The sequence below is a fragment of the Nicotiana tomentosiformis genome, chromosome 12 (genome assembly GCF_000390325.3).
Source record: "Nicotiana tomentosiformis chromosome 12, ASM39032v3, whole genome shotgun sequence".
Taxonomy (NCBI): Eukaryota; Viridiplantae; Streptophyta; class Magnoliopsida; order Solanales; family Solanaceae; genus Nicotiana; species Nicotiana tomentosiformis.
The window spans coordinates 18480981-18490095 of record NC_090823.1 but is presented as its reverse complement, the minus strand read 5'-3'; positions in this window follow the sequence as shown (position 1 = coordinate 18490095).

Sequence of the window (9115 nt, the reverse complement as noted above, 5' to 3'; positions counted from 1 at the left end):
TTTTTCATGAAAAATCATCCCACGTGTTAGCCCACCTTATCACACAACATGGCTTCTAGTAGTTCCCCTACTAGCCATGCGTATCAAGCCCACCTTATCTCACCGCATGTGTTTCAATACCCAGACCTTATACTACCGCATGCGTATGAATATCACAACGTGTCAAAATTTGCACCTCAATTGGCCAATATCACAACTTGCCAGAAAAGCCAAACAATAATAGAATTTCACAATAAGAGCCCACGACTCAACCACAATGTACACAAAGTCTCAATAATAACAACCAGAGAGTAACTCAATAAAATGATATTTCACAACTTACACTTTACCTCAATAGGAACCACGGCCTTTGCAACTCAATACCAAAATTTAACAACGAGATATTTCAAGGATAGCAATTTCAAGTAAAGAATTCAACAGTTAAATAATGAATACGGAATAAAGAAAACAAGTACTTCAACTAAACACGTAGGATAATTTACAAATAAGAGATAAGACAAGTAGACATGTAAAACTAGACTAAATATGACGATTATAACATATTAAAGTAACTCAATTAAAGCATGCACGTGAACTACATAGCTAAAACCAGGAAATTTTAACATTTAGCCCGTGTACGCACTTGTCACCTTGTGTACACGGCTTTCACATATCACAATTATCACAACAATACCAAATCCTAAGAAAATTTCCCCCACACAAGGTTAGACAAGTCACTTACGTCAAACCATGCTAAATCAATCAACTAGAAGGTCTTTCCCTCAATTTTCCAACTCCGAACGACTCGAATCTAGCCAAAATAATTTCATACTATAAATATAACAATATAAAACTAATTCAAACAATAAAATTATGATCTTAGCAAAGAATTGAAAAGTTGCTCCGGGCCCATGCCTCGGAACCCGACCAAAATTATAAAACCCGAACACTCATTCGATATCGAGTCCAATTGAACAGTTGGTAATTTACCAACTTATCTCGTCTTTAATCTTAGATTTTTGCTATGTTTGGGGTGATAAATGAGTGTGTTTAATGTCATTTACTTCTATTTTACAGGTTTTATGTAATTTAGAAGTGATCGGAAAAAAACCAAGCAAAAGCAAGTCAAAAAGGGGCTCAAAAGAAGAAATCTAGAAATTAGCCTCAGGTGTCGCAAATGCGAGCGGAAGCTCGCAATTGCGAAGTCAACCATGCCAGTCAACATTCACAAATGCGAGAAGCAGCTCACAATTTTGAAGTCAACCAAGTCATGCAATGTTCGCAAATGCGAAATGAGTTCCGCAAATGCGAAGTCAAACCAGACAGTCAACCTTCGCATATGTGAAGTCCTCCATCGCAAATGCGATCTTCAGCAAAAAATTCAAGGTTCGCAAATGCGAATATTCCTTCGCAAATGCGAAGGTCGCGCTTCAGTATTGGGCACTTCTGTAATTTTATATTTTTTTGGCTCCAAGCCCTTTAATACACGACCTAGCTCATTTGTAAGAGATCTTTGGCTAGTCTCTGCACATCTTTAACATCTCTTGACTAGAGAACACAAGTTTTGGAGCTAGGGTTCTTGGACACACACTTGGGTCTTGAAGATTTGAAGCTTTTGGTTTAGAATTTCTTACCCATTTATGTTCATTTCTTCATTTCCTTGCTTTGTATTGAATATCTAAGTGTGTAGTATTTTTTTCAATACTTGAATCTTGTTTATGAGAATATTCATATTTAAAGTGTGGATTAAATATCTTGTTGTGCTTATGTATTGAACAATTTTTATTTATTATGAAATGAGTTATTGTTTCTTTAATTATTCTTGTTGTTTAATGTTTCCAAAGGGATTTTCTAACTGTAGGACTCGCCCATTAACTTCTAATTGATTTTGAAAAATATAATTTGGGATTGGGGAAGATTAATTAACAAGAACTTGAGGCGGTAACCCTCACTTTATAGATTCTACCTAGGGATAGGATTGAACTACTTGTAGCCATATTCGTGTGTGCTTAATCTCTTAATTGTTTTAGGGATAATTCAATTAGGAAGTCTTGTTAGTCTTCGTAAGAAGCTAATATAGAATTATTACCCGATGCTAGTTAACATAAACTCGCTCTTATTGTAAAATCGTGAAATACATTGGATCATTAGTTGAGTGTAATTCCTATTGTATCCATACTTGTAGCCATTGATAATTTTACTCGCTTTCTAGGTTAGTTTATATTTTCACATTTTGACATAAATATTTTCTCAAAACCCTTTTAACTGTTTGGCTTAGCATAAAAAGTGATAATTCTCTTACTCACCTAATCGCCTACATATTATTGTCTATGAGATTCGACCCCGACTCATAGTTGGGTAAATTATATTGCATGCGATTGTGTCTATTTATTGTTTAGTAGTGTATTTGGACGTTATCACCAACCATACAAGAATTATTCAAATCTGACATCATTTCGCCTTTCAAAACTCAAGAATTTAGCCTAAGGAGTTTCTACCAATTTTTCCCAATTTCCAACTCCAAAGCAACAATTAAATGTTGAAATTATCAAAAGATTCATGTGAATTAATCAAAAACGAGTTAGAATTCCTTACCCCAAAGTTCTCTCTGAAAATCCCTTGAAATTTTGCCTCAAACCGAGCTCTCTAAGTCCCAAAATGAATTATGAATCAAACCCTCGAATTTTCCACTTTTCTGCCCAGTTAAATCGCACCTGCGACCATTTCTGCAGCATCTGCGGCTCCGCACCTTCGGAAAAACCATCGCAGGTGCGGTCTTCACTTAAGTCCAAAGAACACCCTTCTGCGGAAAAGGGCATGCATCTGCGGCTCAGGCGTTGCACCTATGGAACACTGTCGCTCCTACGCTCCTCTTCACCGCAAAAGCGAAGCCGCTTCTGCGGAACATTTTCCGCTCTTGCGCCCCTAGCTGGGCATGCCCAGTTCCGTATCTTCTACCAAGTGCTCGCTTTTGTGAGCCCACACCTGCGGCCATTCCCTTCGCAGGTGCAAAAACACTAGAAGCTGGGCACCTTCAGCAATCCAACAAGTCCACAAATGTTCTAATTTTCATCTAATTCACTCTCAGGGCCCCTAGGACCCCTTACGAATATACAAACAAGTTCCAAAACACATAATGGACCTACTCGATGCCACAAATTACATCAAACAACACAAATTCTATGAATTGCAACCCAAATTCAAGCCTATGAACTATGAACTTCCAAATTCTGAAACCAACACCGATCCATACCAAAACAACTGTGATTGACACCAAATTTTGCACACACATCATGAATGACATTACAGACCTATTCCAACCTCCAGAATCGAGATCCGACCTCGATATCAATAAAGTCAACTCCTGGTCAAACTTCCATTTCCCAACTTTTGCCAAATCGTGCCGCAACGACATACGGACCTCCAAATCATCACCCGGACATGCACTCAAGACCACAATCACCCTTCGAAGTTATCAGAACCATCAAAACTCCATTCTGGTATCATCCTCACATAAGTCAAACTACGGTCAACTCCTGCAACTTAAACCTTCTAGCTTAGGGACTATATGTCCCATTTCAATCCTAAAATTACCCGAACCCAAAACCAAGCACCCCGGGAAGTCATGTAACTACAATATAACATAGAAGAGGCAATGAATAGGGGATCAGGGCAAATACACTCAAAATGACATGCCGAGTCGTTATATCCTACCCCTCTTAAAACAAACGTTCGTCCTCGAACGAGTATAAAGACATACCCGAAGTGGTTAAATAATGAGGATAATGGCTACGCATATCATGCTCGGTCTCCCAAGTCGCCTCCTTGACTAGCTGAACCCTCCATTGAACCTTCACCGAAGCGACATCAACTTTCGAACCTGCCTGTCCAAAATGGCTGTTGGCTTCTCTATATAAGATAAATCCTTGTTCAACAGGATTGAGATAAAATCCAATACATGGGACAGATCACCATGATACTTCCGGAGCATAGTAACATGGAATACTGGATGAACTACAACTAGACTAGGTGCTAGTGCAAGTATGTAAGCTACATCTCCAACTTTCTAAAGAATCTCAAAAGGTCCGATATACCTAGGGCTCAACTTGCCCTTCTTCCCGAACCTCATAACACCCTTCATAGGCGAAACCCGGAGCGAGACCCGCTCCCCAACCATGAATGTAATGTCGCAAACCTTCCGATCTGCATAGCTCTTCTGTCTGGATTGGGCTGTACGAAGTCGATCTTGAATCAATTTAACCTTTTCCAAAGCATCCTAAACTAAGTCTGTACCCAATAGCCTAGCCTTACCCATCTCGAACCAACCCACTGTAGACCGGCACTGCCTACCATACAAAGCCTCATATGGGGCCATCTGAATGCTCGATTGGTAGTTGTTGTTGTAGGAAAACTCCGCAAGCAGCAAGAAATGATCCCAAGAACCCCCAAACTCCATCACACACACACACACGAAGCATATCCTCCAATATCTGAATAGTGCACTCGGACCGTTTGTCTGCCTGAGGGTGAAATGATGTACTCAACTCCATCCGCGTGCCTAACTCATGCTGAACGACTCTCCAGAACCACGATGTAAACTGCGTACCCCGGGCAGAGATGATAGATACCGGCACGCCATGAAGCCTGACAATCTCGCGTATATAAACCTGAGCCAACTACTCTGAAGAATAAGTAGTCACCACTGGAATGAAATGAGCTGACTTGGTCAACCTATCCACAATTACCCATACTGTATCAAACTGCCCCCGAGTCTGTGGGATACCAACAACAAAATCCATAGTGATTCGCTCCCATTTCCACTTTGAGATCTCTAACCACTGAAGCAATCCACTAGGCCGCAGATGCTCGTATTTCACCTGCTGACAGTTTAAGCAATGATAAGTAGGAATTTTGATCGCTTATTTGCTCTCTTTTACTTGTGTTTTAGCTTAAAAATGCTTAAAGGTATTCCCGAAAACTAATAAAATATGCTTTTGTACAGGAACATTGGGAAACAAGCCAAAGGAGTCAAAATCAACTCACAAAGAAGTCAAAAGTGGACAAGGACCAAAACAAGGAAAAAAGCCCACAGTGCGGACCGCACAATACTGTGTGTGGCCACAAAACAAAGGAAGAGCCATGTCAGTTCTTCTTCAGAGTATGTGGACCGCACCATAATTGTGCGGCCGCACGCAATATTTTATGGATGCAGTAGACAAAGATCTGAGAGATGGGACTTCAGAGTCAAGTTAGAATGCGGACCGCACTATTTTTGTGTGGCCGCATAATCAGAAGGGCGGCCACACTCATTTTTATGCGGTCCGCAGAAATCCAGAAGTGCCAAGCCCACGTTCCAAGAATGCGGGCCGCACTATAATTGTGTGGCCACAGAAGCTCATTGTGCGGACTGCACACAAAATTATGCGGCCGCACAACCTTCACAGGGGCATTTTTGTCAGATATTTTCAGCTTAGTATAAATAGAACGTTTTGTCATTTTTAGGGTAAGTTTTGTTTTGGGAGAGCACCTGAGCCATTTTTCTTTACTGTTTTGAGTAATATTATACTAGATTGGCTTCTAAACGTTTGATTTTCTTTCACCAATCAATTATTATGCATTTTATCTTCTTTTATATCTTCATTTTTTATGAGTAGCTAAATTTCTAGCTAGGGTTGTGGCCCAACCCTAATGTGGATACTTAATGGGTGTTTGATTTAGGACTTGCTTGTGATTGGGTTAGTGATATTTAGCCTAGTTCTTACTTGAGAAAGACAAACTAAGTGTAGAAAAACTTGGATAACAAGAAATTGGATTGAACTCAAGAAATTGATAGCCCCGATTAAATGGTTAAATCTAGAGATAGTAAGGCCCGACTTAAGCATTTATCACTTCTTTTTTTGCAATACCCATTTGAACGTGAGAAAGTCAAATTGGGGAAACCACTCAAACTACCGAGAGGTATAGAGTGGGTAATTGCGTGTGATTGCTATATTACAACCCCGACCAATCAGGCTTGTCCTAGAGTTTTCAACCCATTAGGTAACCACCTAGGTGGAAGTCACGACCCTAGATCTTTTATCATTTGGAAAACAACCAAAACCAAAACTATTGTCTCCTAGTTTTATAATTGCAATCAATAGTTTAAAGTAGAAGTAGAAACAACAGACAACAATGTGGAAGTGTAATCTAAGGCATATTGTACAATTACACTAAATATATACCTAATCCCAATTTTATCTCCCTGAGGATTCGACCCCGACTTATATTGGATTTTATTATTGCTTCGACCTCCTCACTACCTATATTTGTGGTGTGAGTTTGGGTGACATCAGGCACTAAGCTACATATTCCACTATGTCCTTCTTCATCCGCCTCCACCAATAGTTCTGCCTCAAGTCCTGATACTTCTTGGCGGCACCCGAATGAATGGAGTACCACAAACTGTGAGCCTCCTAAAAAATCAACTCATGCAAGCCATCTACATTGGGCACACATAGCCTGCCTTGCATCCGTAATACACTGTCATCCCTAATAGTGACCTCCTTGGCAGCGCCATGCTGAACTATGTCCTTGAGGACAAGTAGATGGGGGTCGTCACACTAACGCTCTCTGCTACGATCATAAAGAGAAGACCGAGAAATCACACAAGCCAAAACTCGACTCGACTAAGAAACATCCAATATAATAAACTTGTTGGCCAAGGACTAAATATCCAAGGCTAATGGCCTCTCTTCTACCGGTAGATATGCTAAGCTGCCCAAACTCTCCACCTTGCGACTCAAGGCATTGGCCACCACATTGGCCTTCCCAGGATGATGTAGAATAGTGATATCATAGTTCTTAGGCAACTCTAACCACCTCCGCTGCCGCAAGTTAATATCCTTCTATTTGAACAGATGTTGTAGACTCCGGTGGTCGGTATAGACCTCACAAGGGACAACATACAAGTAATGCCGCTAGATCTTCAAGGCATGAACAATAGCTGTTAACTCAAGGTTGTGGACAAGATAGTTCTTCTCATGCACCTTCAACTGTCTAGACATGTAGGACATCACCCTACCATCCTGCATCCATATCGCGCCGAGACCAATCCCCGATGCATCACAGTACACAGTATAAGACCTCAAACCCGAAGGCAACACCAACACTAGGACTGCAGTCAAAACTGTTTTGAGCTTTTGAAAGCTCTCCCCTCACTCCTCCGTCCACCTAAACGGAGCACCCTTCTGGGTCAATCTAGTCATGGGTGCTGCAATAGATGAGAAACCCTCTAGAAATCGACGGTAATACCCGCCAAACCAAGAAAACTCTGGATCTCCGTAGCTGAAGACAGTTTGGGCTAACTCTACACTACTGCAATCTTCTTTGGATCCACCTTGATCCCCTCACTCGACACTACATGACCCAAAAATGCCACCGAATCAAGCCAGAATTCACACTTTGAAAATTTTGCATATAACTTCTTTTCTCTCAAGGTCTGGAGCACGGTCCTCAGGTACTGCTCATGATCCTCTCGGCTCTAGGAGTACACCAGAATGTCGTCAATAAACACATTATTGGAAAAATCAAGATAAGGCTAGAATACTCTGTTCATCAAGTGCATGAATGATGTTAGGGCGTTGGTCAACCCAAAAGACATCACAAAGAACTCGTAATGACCATACCGAGTCCTGAAAGCAGTCTTAGGGATATCTGGCTCCCGAATCTTCAACTGATGATAGCCTGAATGCAAGTCAATCTTGGAGAACACTCTGGCACCCTGTAGCCGATCAAATACGTAATCCATACACGGTAATGGATACCTGTTCTTCACTGTAACCTTTTTTAACTTGCGATAATCAATGCACATGTGCATAGAACCATCATTCTTCTTTAGCAACAAGACTGGAGCACCCCAAGGTGATACCCTGGGCTGAATGAAACCCTTACCCAGCAACTCATGCAACTGCTCCTTTAACTCATTCAACTCTAGTGGGGCCATACGATATGGAGGAATAGAAATGGGCTTGGTGCCAAATTCTGATGGGGCCATTCAACATGGGATGAGTTGGCCGAAAAATTCATTGCCAAATTCTTCTCTCCGAGGCACATGGCTGCACTACGGCATGAAATTCTAGCGTTCAAGCAAGAGCTCAATGAGCCATTGCATGAGATTTGGGAAAGATATCGTACCATGGTTAAAGAGTGCTCGAATAATGATATGACCGAGGCCATGATCCAATAAACCTTCTACAAGGGGATCAACAAAAAAAATCAATGTGTGGTAAATCAACACGCCGGCGGGAACTTCATGAACACCCCTTATGCCGAAGCTTGTGAAATTTTGGATGAGATGGTAGATACCTTACCGGCATGGCAAAGTAGGGCAAATATTCTGCAAGGTGACCGCAATGTCATTCACCTACGCAAGGAACTACATGATCATGGGCAAGTTATCGCAGAGTTAACAACCCCAATGAACCAATTGGCCAAAGCTCAGCTACAACAAATTCAAGGGCCAAAACAAGTGAATGCGATGGAAGGTGTAAATATGATGATGAATAAGAGATGGCAAAAAGGTCAACAAAGGCAAAGCCATCTGGAACAATTCATGCAAGATGATAGCGGGTATGACCAAGGTGATTTGTATAATGATCAAGAAGAATAAGTGCAACACGTCAACAATTATCAAGGTAAAAAAACAATGCTCAAAATCAACAACAATGGAGATTACAAGGAAATCAAGAAAATTGGAACAACCAAGGCCACCAAGGCAATTGGAGTGGTGGCCACGACAATCAAAATAATTGGAATAATCAAGGAAACCAAGGCAATTGGAGTGGCAATAATCAAAGTAATTGGGGAGGTAATCAAGGAGGGTAGAACAACAACAACAACCAGGAGTCGGGTTTTCAAAGGACCCTGATGTTCCAACAACCGAGCAATCCACCTCCCTATCCTTCTCAAGGCTCAAGCTCTTCTAACAATGAGATGGGACGAATTGAAAGTATGTTTAAACAAATGATGGAGAAAAATGCCGACTCCGATGCTTAATTAGCCTCCCATAACACTTCAATCCGCAATTTGGAGGTTCAACTTGGCCAAATATCACAAGCATTGAACACTCGTTCTAAGGGTGCACTACCAAGTAATACAA